The following is a 13,518-nucleotide window of genomic DNA, read 5'->3' on the forward strand; positions in this document are numbered from 1 at the left end:
AAGTCTTCATCGGGACAAAGCAATCTTAAATACATTTACAGATTGACGAACACTCTGGATCAAGGTATGGTCTCGAAAAAAAAAGCAAATTCAATTGTTACTGCCAAGCTTTCGACCTATTTTAAGGACATCATCTGGGCCTGTATTACATTACGGAAAACATATTTGTACATTTTATAACAACAAATTATGTCCAGGCTCTCCCCTCCATGCTGGAGGCAGGAAAGCGAGAACGGATAGTTGAGTCCAGCCTAGGCATTGGAAGAAAAACAATAAGAAAAAAATCCAGCTGAAAGCCAGTCAAATCAGATTTGTATCCACTTTGATTTTTATTAATATAAATTATTTCTGTTGTGTGGTCCATTTTCATTTATGGTTTTATGTTTGGTATTTTCCATTTTGGTTATCAAGGTTGATTATTTTAAATTTGCCCTTCAGGCCCATATTATTCCCATAGTATCTAATTATTCTTATATTGTTAATTTGTAAGCAAAGGTTCATGTTTTGTTGTTTTATATTTTTTATATAACGTTTTTGATTCATAAGGAAATACATTTTTGTTTTAAAAGAAACAAATAGAGGTGTCCCTCTGTAAGTGTGTTCGTATTTTATTTCAAATCAAAATTCCTTTGATTTTGAGGCAGATCACCGGCCTCAAGGGGGTTAATCAAACCTTAAAAGACGGAATATTCCTTAAAGAACCCACTAATAATTTGATTTTCATAATGTGAAAATGTGACTGCTGTACGAGATAAAATCCTTCACTAAACAAGAAGAAAACTGGAGTTACTCGAAATGTGTCGGTTTTCCTGATAAATATTCACACCGATGCTTTAAAGCTCGACACAGAACAAAGATATGCTCTTCGTGAAAGTTGACGGTATCACACAACCGAATACTTCAAAAAACTAAATAATCCTGTTTTTAAATTTTTCGACTTGTGTCACTGTTCTTGTACGATATGTCGAGGCGGTTTAAAACTGAAACGTGATCCAACGGGGAAAATTGTACTCTGTGAGAAAACGAGATAAAACCAATTTTGAGTACTGATTGAATCATTTGCTCAAACCCAGTCATTCCAGGGTCAATTACTCCATGCAATTAAATAAGATCTTCATGGAAATTTCATGGAAATAGACTTCACCACTGAAGGACGTGCAATCTTTGATATATTGTTGATTTATCGTTTCAAGATTAAAAAATACTACAAGAAAAAAGTAATACAATAAACGTGCAAAGACGGAATTGAATCGTATCTAAATAAATATTTAATGTATATACGAAATTCATTCCTGGTATGCGTGCCACCTTTAACAAATAGAATCAGAAAGCTGATTTTTTTTAAAGATAACATTTACCGTGTGATTTTCTTCTTTCTGCGATATCCTTACACAGTTGCGACCCGAGCTTGGGCTTGGGTAACCCACAACTGAACTCGGGTTGAGCGTTCACGTAATCCAATCCCTTTAAAAGGACCTAATCCAAAACAACCCCGGAGCTTTGCGGAAATGATTATACATTAAACTGAAATGTCCCATTGGAAGATTTTTGCATGTGTTTTTGTTCAAAAGACTGGAAAATTTGCAATTAAGTGCCTTCGTCGGAAAACTCGATGATGTAGATAACACACAAGGGCAGAAAACGGATAAACAAACAGATAAAATGCAAATTAAGACATATATTATAAATGTGGATAGGGCGAGAGAAACATGCAAGCTAATCGAGATTGCGACAAACCGAAAAGTACAATGAGAATCCCAACATAGATGTATGTTGGAATATGTTAATTTTTTATCATTTTATTGATAATTACATCTATGAGACAATTGCAAGCGAAAAATGCTATAAGAACAAAATTTACATGAAAAACATGCGAGGAGAAATAAATAAAAAATGACCAGTTTTTCAATTTTCTTCGTCACTGCGTTGGACGTCACATGGTCATCTCAGTCAACAGGAACGATATATGACGTACCAAGGCATTGTGATGGAAAAAAATGAAAAAGTATTATTGAGGAAAATCTGAATATTCGACTCTATTCTTAAAAACAATTAAGCCAATTTTTGAAGATTTACATCAATTTGACCACTGAAGATGACATGCCGAATGGCTAACCGAAACAGCGAGAATAGGCGGACCAGGATAACCGGAGACGACCAATCTACGCTAATTTTTTTGTTCAATTTTAATTAAGTTAATCGTTGGTCTTTGCGTTATTTCTTACTGAAGATATAAAGTCAAACGCCTGACAAACCGAAACGTCTATTGGCCGGACTGGACGGTTTGAAAGGGCCTAAACAGTTATCACAAAGCTCCTTATAGACATAGAAGCATTGGCTATTTTGATAATTTTATTCTAGGTGAACAAATATGATAAAAAATACAATCATTATAGTAATAAAAAAAATTGTATCGAGAACGTTCACATGCATATAAAGTACACATATTGGTCTGATTATCCAAGCGACTTTGGTATGTCAAACGCGTTTAAAATCAATAAATAACGACCACTTTTTCAATTTTTTTTCGTCACTGCGTAGGGCATTACATGGTTATCTAAGTCGGCGGGGTCAGATCATAGGATAGTAGATCCCGCGGTTGTGGGTTTGATCTCCAAGGTCGCCTCTGGACTTTTTTCTGACGTCTAAGGGGACCGGTGGCCGCAATTGAAAGAAATTGACACGGCACTCATCAATAGAAGGTCTGGGGCGGGATCGGATCTCAGCGACCCTGAATTTGGTCCCAACCCCCTTCAAAAATGAGTTTCTTCCATGGCAGAACATTGGAACTCACAACTCAATTCACACCGTAGGCGGTCTCCTATAAGGGGTGGTTAGCAAATTCCACTTTAAACAAAACCGCTGCCGGAGCGGATCCGGTAGTTTGTACGCTGGGAGATAGAGTGGCCTTCTCAACCACTGGAGTGGTCGGGAGACCAGGTTGATGTATTTCGGCTTAGCGCGGTATACGGTCCGATGCTTAATGCGAACCCGACCACTCGGAATGGACAAGCGGAGAGCGAGGTTGACTTGGCCCCTCGGGGCTGAGCTGACTCTACACCAATGCTGCGGCAGTAACACACTTCTATCATATGCCGAGGTGCGTCAGCTCTCACCTTGAGAATCAAAACGTCCGATAAGGTGGGGACGTTAAAGATCCTCATTGTCCTTTTAAGAACGACCGAGTATACGGGATAGCTCAATTCACATGCGTGTTCTCAAAATTGGAGCCAGGAATAAAGTACAATAAGCTGTACAGGTGCAGTGCTCACCTCCTCCAGTTCCTGGTATGCATTGCAAATAAAAAGTCGACGGGGAGGAGGATTATACCCAGGCATTGGGATGTGTGGCAAAAGATAGATGGATTATTTTGGCAATGGGGTTTCGCACTTCTGGAACAAGGTGTAGGGTGAGGTTTGAATAAAAAGGGTTAACGATTCTTCTTAGGACTTTTGACTGGAATTCTTTGGATCCTTTGGATCCGTTGACCCCCAGAGTTTGATACTGTAAGTCCACATAGGTTTGAGTACCATGTATTTAAAATGATTAGGGGGGCCGCGGTAGCCGAGTGGTTAAGGCGTCAGACTCTCGGCTAGTAGATCCCGCGATGGGTTCGATCCCCACCGTCGCTTCTGGACTTTTTCTGACGCCTGAGGGGACCGGTGGCCGTAATTGAAAGAAACGGCACTCATCAATGGAAGGAGCGAGATCAGTTCTCAGCGACCCTGAATTTGGTCCCAACCCCCTTCAAAAATGAGTTTCTTCGACGGAAGAGCACCTGCACACCGGGGTCTCAAATTCACACTTGTGTTGCGAGCCCCCAAAAAATGGAGCCAGGGATAAAGTACAATAAGCTGTACAGCTGCTTGTAAAAAAAAGTACAATCATTAATGGAGCACGGATAACGACAGCAAGGGCACTCGCAGTATTATCAGTATTAGCCTGGACCTCGCCTTATTAACATTGCCGACTCGGCTACTTGCTGCAGTCACTTCAACCGCTGCGGAGTCAACCGACTCACAACTTCCACGGCCCCGGACTTCAACCGTCGGCTCGACGCATATTCAACAACATCGGCCCTTGTCAGTGCCACCAGAACTCACTAAAGTTTCATTTGAGTATGGTTAATAAACACAAAATTAAAATTGCTGCATTTATTTAATGAATTCTACAAACCGGGTCATGATCATAAAAATATGTTAATATATGTGTAAAAACTAGAAAAAAAGACTAAGACTTCATTCCGGCAATGAAGAGAGACGGCAATGAGATGACTTGAAGCACTTTCTTCCGTCATTTCCGAGCAATGGACGTGTGTAGACCCGTCAACCGGTATGAGAAACAGATAGGTCCGTTTAAGAAATGGAGTGGGTTTATTTATTGCAGTCCATTTTAACAAGCCTTTTGGCGAGTAAGCGACATCGCCAACCCGTTGGGATGTGGTCGTCGCCTCGGTTGTCAAGAAGCTCCCTGAACCTCAGCATGCAGAATTCGTCTTGATCCCTGTTCGTCGGGTAGTTGGGCTCGCTGGGCAGGAATTTCGGAAGACCCCTGTTTATGTCGAAAGGAAAGCTCAACTTGGATTTTTTCTCGACTTTCTTGATTTTATCCTTTTTGTGAATGAATTTCCCTAGGTCGAATTTTCTGTAGGGTTGCGCCGGGGTCGAAACGTTAAGTAAATCGCTCATGTGATCATTCGTTTCGGAATCGGTTCTGCTGCCTTTATCTTTAACCTTTTCGCTGTCGTGTTCACTTTTAATACTGTGATCGTCCTCCTCATCTTCCTTGGATTCGTTAAAACCCCAAGGATCGTAGTCCTGCATGTCAAATTTGTACTCTTTATCCTTCATCAATTCCTTCTCGAAGTACAGAAAACGTTCCGCGATGTCTAAGCTGTATTCGTCCACTGAAGAATGTGTGTCGGGAAATATGTTTTTAGAGTTACGTCTAATTTTGGCTAGGTCCAGAAGGGTACTTTTATCGATGTACCTCATTAATTTGCAATCGACGATGCCTCGTTCCATGAGCGAGTTGTAAGACCGTTCCTGCTCGGCATAAAACCGCCTGTTCTCAGCCGACTGCTTTTTAGATAAACCCTGGTATTTCCTGAGCTCCTGGATAGCTAGACCTCCCGCTCCAGGTCCTGCTCCGGTTCCGGGCCTGGCTCCGAAATATATGGACGGCATGGGGCGTGCGGAGCGGGCCGCGGAAGGGCCGTAAGAATGCCCTGAAAGGATAGCTCCTCGAACCGCGGCCATCTTCTGTTCGAAGTTTGGGTCCGTCTGACAATCCATGACTCCCATGCCTTGTACGATGTGCTGTCCGATTTCCTTTTGGTCCAATCTGTACAAATATCGGACCCATCTCGGGTAATCGCATTCCGGATCCGTTCCCATAGCAAAACGCGATCCTCCCCGGATGGCTTTTAATCGATTATTATTTGCCGCTATGTTTTCTAAGTATTGAAGTTTCTCTTTCTTCATCATGTCCAAAATCTCTTCGTTTAGGTTTTGAAAAAATTTTTGTTTTCGCGATTTTACCATGTCGTAGCTGGATACGTCCCTGTTAACGTCATCGCCGCCCCTTCCCTTTTCAACCTTTTCGTGCAATAGACGACGTAACATCTCTCTCGGGCTCTCCTTTGGAGATTTCGGTTTGTCCTTTTTCGAACTCCTGTCCCTGTACAACCATTCCTTGCATTCCCTGCACGCTTCGTCGGTCGAATTGAAATATTCGATCTCGGTGGAAATGTCCTGAGCGAATCTCTCTTGATCTTCTAGGGGGCATTGGACCGTCAGATTTTCGTTCGTCCCTTGATAAAGAGATCGGATGGTTTCATTTTGGTTTTTAAAACTTTGTCCAAACGGTGGCAAAGTCCACTCGGGCTGCCCTCTACCTCGGTTTCGTTGTGTAAACCAATTTTTCAAAGTGATATTGTCCAGAGGGACTATTTGCGACTGCAACAACGCATCGTTGGTGGCTCTCCCGCTTCCGGGGTCCATCGTCGCGATATCCCATGGGATCTTTTCGTTCTTCCTTGACAAAATGGGTTCCGAAGGTGCCACGACTTCGGCTCTAGCGTACTCCGGACGGTTCGGCCCCGCCGAACGGATTACTTGGTATACCATAGACATTTTTACTTGTGTATACAATTTTTATTTTTGTCTAAAAAAAATAAATAATTGTGACTTAAAATTTTGAATTTTGACAAACCAAACTTTTTGTATGCAGCTGATGTAATGCTATAATTAAGAACTAATTTTTTTGCCCTGATTTTTCCGTTTTTCGTCGGATACCTCATAATCGAATAACCATGATGTATTTCTTACTTTCCATAAAGTCCCAAAACATAACCATCATCCTCCGTCGCATCCTCCAATATATCACCTCACCTCCCTTTCTACCTTGAACGTCATCTAACACCTCTGGCGCCTAGACAACTACCGTCGATCCTTAAAAAGGATCAAACTGAATCGACTGATCATTAAAATACAACTAGACAATAGATCTAACCTCTCCCTCGATAACAAAATCCATACAAATCAACACAAATGGACACTCGGCATAAAACTATGGAGATTAAAGAAACCTTTTCTAACTCCGCCGAATTCAGACCCTACAGTCACAAATCCTCAATTCTATGTTTCCGACCGCACCATCATAACGACCAAAATGTTCCTTTATAAATGAAGTTGCTAGGTCCAGCAGTAAAAAAACTCTAAACTAACCTCCATTCACACTTTCTTCGATGTGTATCAGGAATCGATCTTATCCTGATAAACTCTTCGATGTCTAAAAAGAGAATGGCTCTCAAAGAGTATGAGATAGTATACTGCGAATCATAAATTTCGTAAATATTATTGAACTTGATTGACCAAAATAAGGGAAAACATTCATGAAGAATCCTCCTGCATCAGTGAAGCTTTATTGAGCAACATGTCGACAAACCCAGAAACATAGAGACTACATCGACGTCAACGTTCCAGAGGCTCATTCGTCAAGTCGTTTTACTCCCTTAAAACAGGAGAAGAAACCAGTCGTGAGACAGATTACATAATCCATCGGTATAAAGTTTATGAGATTTGGTTAAAAGCATTGGCCCCCATTGTATAACACATCCGTCATCTATAAAAAAAAGAGGGCGCGCTTTTCCCCGGTGTCTGTATTATTTTGGGCCGTTTTTCCTTCCCGGAAAAGCGAAGGATGAGCAGCGGAACACGTTTCCAGGGGCTTTTCTCATGTTTTATTTTTCAAGAACGTGATTGGTACAGAAGTTTTGACCTTGATTTTTTTTTTGGCGTACTTCGACTGAAAATCAAGTCCGAAATAGGCGGCAAACGTCGTGTCGAATGCCACGGAACAATGACGAAACGTCACAGCCCAGATGGAAGACAACGTCATTGAATTGAATGGAAACCGGGTGGATGGAGATGGCCAAGATTGATATCGCACGTTGGAAAACGGCGCCCTGGTGACAACCACGTACTCGCCCTGTTCCTCTTTCAATATTACAATCGCAAAGAACACCCTGATAATTCCGTTTCCCGAAAACCGGTTACGGCAATAACAACGTTGTCTCGGGGTTCGTTTCTGCCCAAATTTGTTTTATGGATTGACAAAGTTTTCCCCGAGAGCTTCGAGATGGCTGTTGAGAAAACAAGGTTTAACGTCATAATAGGACAGCCAGAAATTAATTCTAACTTTGGACAAATAGAAAACCGGAGCATTACAAGCCTACATCCTTTATCCTATCATCCAAAATCGTTCAGTCACTTAAAATAAATAACTAGAAAAACAGTGCCTACATTTAAGTTTAAAAAATGCTTAGTTTAAACTACAACTCCATGAATGGCAGGTCTAATTGAAAATCGATTTTACGACTCTTAGTCATATTTTTTTTTTTTTTTTATTACAATCTGTAATTATTATTTACAATATGTAATTTGCGGATACATGAACAACTATATATATGTACAACTATTTACATTGAGGGGAGAAAATAGTCAGTGCTATCCTCCCTCTTCACTTTATTTTATTTTTTTTTTTTTTTCAGTTCAATCGGAAAGGAGGTCGCGGGGCCATTTCCTCTTAAGACGCCTTATGGGGTTGTAGGGATGGGTTCTATCGGACAGGGCTTGGGCAAGACTATTTGGATGGTGGGAAAGTTTTTTTGTGAAAATTGGTAAATTTTTGGGGAATAAATTTTTGGATATAAGGAATTTGAAGGTCGTTGTGGAGGGTAGCATTGGAGACATAATAAGGAGCATTTATAATGGATCTGAGGACTTTAGATTGAAAGGATTGGAGGCGCTGGATATTGGAAGGTTTAGCGGTTCCCCACAGTTCTATCCCGTACGTCCAAATCGGTTGTAGTAATGTTTTGTAAATTGTAAGTTTGTTTTTTGTCGATAGTTTAGACTGTCGTCCTATAAGTCTGTGCAGTAGACCATACCGTCTGTTTAGGTTTTGTCGTGTCAGTCGTGTATGTTGATTCCACGTTAATCGTGAATCTAGGTGGAACCCAAGGTAGCGAACGCAGTCGGATTTGGGGATGGGGACGTTATTGTAGTATATAGTGAGAGGAGGTTTGCTTCGGAGTGTAAATGTGACATGGACGCTCTTGCTTTCTTTTATCTTCCATTTTCCATCGTCTACACCAGGGGTGCTCAAACTTGAACTGCTGGCGATCTACCTCAATATTTTTAGACTACTTACGATCGACTCTGAGAGGCTGCAAGTGTGTGTGATACAGGGTTGTCGTACATACACGATACACCCTACCTAGGTAGGGTGTACCGTAGCATATATAGATATTAGCTTTCTGCACAATATAGGTACATTATTTTAGTCAAGGTTTGGGTTAGGTTTAGTTAGGTTCTTCTCTACAATATCAATGAAAAAACTCATAGTTATTCAAAATTGCGAGTTTATTGGTTGTTACAAAACAAAAGAGTTATATATGGTGTTAAACTTAACTAAGGAGTGGCTTTGGATGTTGAAGCGTGGCACTGCATGTCCTCAGCATACTTTTCATAAGATGGTACGTAACCACTGAGTGCTAATCGCAAGCATGATGACATATGATCGTCAGTTAGTCGATTGCGATATTTTGACTTAATTATCTTCATTTCAGAAAATGCAGACTCGCACAAGTAAGTTGACCCAAAAAATGCCGTCAGTTGAAGGGCGATTTGCCTTACATTCGGATATTTATCTTCAGATATAAAACACCAGAAATTTGTATCAGATGCTGTAGCTTTGAGATGTATATCTGATATAATCTGCACCAACTCATTTTCAACAGAACATGAGTTCATATTAAACTGACTTGCTATTTCAGTAGCTAATTCCTCAATGTTTTTACATGAAAAAGGATAACTCATAAATGATGCTATATTTTCCAATTTACTGCAATCATAAAAACGCATTTCGAATTGTCCCAAAATATTTGATAATTCAGCCTCATACGTATCATAATTCAACTGAGGAATCCTTGCTTTCAAAGACGGAAAATGTTTCAGATCCTTTCTTTTCAGTTGATCTATCATAAGTTGCAATTTACTTTTGAATGCGTTTACTGCGCTAATCATCTCAATAATAGTTTTTCCTTTACCTTGAAGCTCCAAGTTAACGGTGTTTAAGTGCATTGTGATGTCAGTCAAAAATGCCAAATCAGTCAGCCATTTTTCGTTTTTCAAAATCTGAGTGTCATCATCTCGTTGTTTCTAGACTAGACTGTACTGTCTACTAGTCTAGAAACAACGCGGCTTTTCTTTGACAAGTGCCGCGCGTTCCTTTGATAAAGCCACCTTTTGCCGCAAGCAGTGTTATTTTATTACGTAATACATTTTTGTAGTTTAGTTACCTACCTACTTATTAAAAAATTTTTTCTTCTCGAGATCTACTCAAAAAGCACTCGCGATCGACTGGTCGATCGCGATCGACCGTTTGAGCACCCCTGGTCTACACCAATCTGCTATACATGAGATATGTTCCTGCAGATCTTCCGAAGCAACCGCAGGATCGGAATTGGAGGATAGTACCGTATCATCGGCGAAGGATGCAAGTAGGGTGGTATGTTTAGTGGGAATATCTCCGGTATAAGTCATATTAAGTTCACCAATAAAGTCCTAAAGATAAAAGTTAAGTAAACAGCATTTGCAGCTCAGAGCTTTTACAACAAAAATTCATTTTATAATGAACAAAATAAATTTAAATACAACTTACTAGTCAGACCTTGAATACAATAGAAGCAAGATGATATTTAAATCAAATTCCAAAAGTTAATACTATGCTTTTTTTTGTTTTTTTCCGATGAATAATCAATGTTGGCCGACTACTTTTAATAACAAACACTATATAAGTTAAAATACTGACGCAAGCAGTGTTTCGCAGTTTTCAAATTAGGTTTCGTTGAATATTCTATTATTTAGAGATGATTCTTCTTCATTAAGCATTTATCGAATTGGATAGTTTGAAAAAAGATCTAATTGTAAGATAAAACTGAAGGTTTTTTTTGCCGATTTGCAAAATAAAGTGAAGATTTTACTCAGCAGTTCTGCGTGTTGTCTTTTCCGATCATACTCGCTGTGTCGTCTCCCAGATCCGTCTCGAATTATCGGCATCTTCAGAGATAAAATAGATCAAGTACCAGATAAGACTGAACAAAGAAGTAAATTGAGTTTGGTGGTTTCCTGTTCTGGTTCGCCTCTTCAGCGACTGCCAGACAATCTCGCCTTTTCGGCTTCGTCAGTGATAAAAATATAACTAATAAAAACCACTGAAGTAATAATTGAACAAATAAATACATGTAGTTTGGCGTTTTCCGAACTTCTTGGTCCGTCCATCCTCGCTGTTTTGGTCAGCCAGACACCTTTCAGCAAGTCGTTACTGAAGCCAAAGTGAACAATGTAGTTTGGCGTTTTCTGAACATCTTGGTCCGCATATCCACGCTGTTTTGATCTGCTAGACAATCTCGCCTTTTCGGCATCTTCAGTGATACAAATATAACAAATAAAAACCACTGAAGTAATAATTGAACAAATAAATACATGTAGTTTGGTGTTTTTGGATAATTCAGGTTCAACTATCCTCACTATTTTGGCCAGCCAGACACCTTTGAGAAAGTCGTTATCTTCAGAGGTAACATAACTCAGATCTACCACTCAGGCCTCAATGAAGAAATAAATGAATGTAGTTTGGTGTTTTCCGATGAACTTGGTCCGCCCATCCTCGCTGTTTTGGCCAGCCAGACACCTTTCAGCAAGTCGTTATCTTCAGAGCTAAAATTACTCATAGATCTACTATTGAAGCCAAAGTGAACAATGTGGTTTGGTGTTTTCCGATCATCTTGGTCCGCATATCCCCGCTGTTTTGATCTGCCAGACAATCTCGCCTTTTCGGCTTCGTCAGTGATAAAAATATCACAAATAAAAACCACTGAAGTAATAATTGAACAAATAAATACATGCAGTTGGTGTTTTTGGATAATTTAGGTTCAACTATCCTCACTATTTTGTCCAGCCAGACACCTTTGAGCAAGTCGTTATCTTCAGAGGTAACATAACTCAGATCTACCACTCAGGCCTCAATGAAGAAATAAATGAATGTAGTTTGGCGTTTTCCGAACATCTTGGTCCGCATATCCTCGCTGTTTTGGTGTGCCAGACAATCTCGCCTTTTCGGCATCTTCAGTGATAAAAATATAACGCACACGAACCACTACAGTCTTAATTAAACAAATAAACGTATGTAGTTTGGTGTTTATGGATAATTCAGGTTCAATTATCCTCACTGTTTTGGTCAGCCAGACACCTTTCAGCAAGTCGTTATCTTCAGAGCTAAAATTACTCATAAATCTACTACTGAAGCCAAAGTGAACAACGTGGTTTGGTGTTTTCCGATCATCTTGGTCCGCATATCCCCGCTGTTTTGATCTGCCAGACAATCTCGCCTTTTCGGCATCATTTGTCATAAAAATAGACCGCACACCAACACCGGTCATAATTGAACAAATAAATGTATGTAGCCTGGTTTTTACCGGTCATCCTGGTCCGCCTATCCTGCCTTCGGTCTGCCAAACCCATCCCGGCTTTACGCCGTCTTCAGTGATAAAAATGGAACGATTAAAAGAGCCAATTGAAGCCAATTGCACAAATGTATGTAGTTTGGTGTTTCCCGGCCATCCTGGTCCGCCTCTTCACTATTTTGATTTATCCGACCCATCTTTGATTTTCGGCATCTTCAGCGATAAAAAATAGAACACACATGAACCGCCGAAGTCATAATTGAACAAATAATTGCATGCTGTTTGGTTTTTACCGATCATCCTGGTCCGTCTATGCTAGCTGTATTTGCTTTCAAGATTTCCCTAAATTTAGCAATAAAATAACGTATAGACCAACTAGAGAGGTCATGTATGGTGTTTTCTGTTCATCTAGATTTCAGAAAATCCTAGTTGCTTTCCATTGCCAGGCTTTATCCTGGTCCGACAATAGTCGCGTTTCAACTTTTTGTTATCTTCAGTGATAAAATTAGACCAAACATTTAAGTCTGAACTGAACGAATATATATAGTTTATTTGTTCCGGTCATCCTCGTCCGCTTCCTCGCTGTTTTAGTCTGATGGCGCCAACTTCAGCGCCTGTACTTCTGCTAGATAATTACTAGGCTTTCTAGGCTATAAGTTAATCACCCCGCAGACTTGACGTTACAACGCAAATAATATTCAGCTTTTTCTTGAGGACTTCAAGGTGACGAACCCCTATATGACCAAATCCTGGCATGTGTCTAACAGACACCCCGGCCAGGTGGTCAGTGGCTCCAAGTTTGCTTTCTGGTTGGTCAAAACAAAGTTTTTTTTGGCTCGGGATCTCTGAATATTTGCATAGATTAGCACAATATAAGATTTTGCACTGTACCATTTGAAATGTTGTTTATGGACGTATTAAAGGTCCGCTTTGTCAACATAAGTTTTATAAAACATAGGAAGATGCGAAAACAATAGTACTGCGTCGATATGAAATACGAAAAAGAAACGATGATCAAAAATAGTAGTTAACAACCAAAGAACTACTCCTGATCTCCTGTTTTACAAGTAAAGTGGACGTTCTGATACAGAAGTCGTAAATAGAAAAGTTTCCCTCATAGAGGTTGGGAATTTTATTTAAAGAGGAAAAAAGTGTGGGCAGTGGCCGTAAAGCACACAGGCCTTTTCTGAGGACAAAGTCCCGAAGGTCGTGTCGGTCCGGTGTGTTTACCCGCGAGGGACTTTATCGGTTTACATTGTCCGCCGGGGGAGGGGCTGTGCAAAGTCTCAAAGTTCACGACCCGCTCAAAGGGGGCGCAATTGCTAAATGACTCGTCTCACGGTCATTTCGACCTAACGAACCGTGGCGAAGAAATAAACGGAAATGTCGCATTGAATTAGGACGAAATCCCATCGGGTTGAGCTGTTACCTCGGATTACTGCCGGCGGTGCGGATAATCGCTTATTTTTCCCTGACTTAATGACCATGAT

At 40.3% G+C, this 13,518-nt stretch overlaps 1 protein-coding gene across 2 annotated transcripts in view; it reads right to left on the minus strand.

Moving 5' to 3' along the window:
* The window catches only part of LOC106670436 (band 3 anion transport protein), a 239,046-nt gene that overhangs the window by 67,475 nt on the left and 158,053 nt on the right, over positions 1-13,518 (minus strand). The gene's annotated exons all lie outside the window — the stretch shown is intronic.

The sequence above is a fragment of the Cimex lectularius genome, unplaced genomic scaffold, assembly GCF_000648675.2.
Source record: "Cimex lectularius strain Harlan isolate CLEC.00 unplaced genomic scaffold, Clec_2.1 scaffold1, whole genome shotgun sequence".
NCBI classification, from domain to species: Eukaryota; Metazoa; Arthropoda; class Insecta; order Hemiptera; family Cimicidae; genus Cimex; species Cimex lectularius.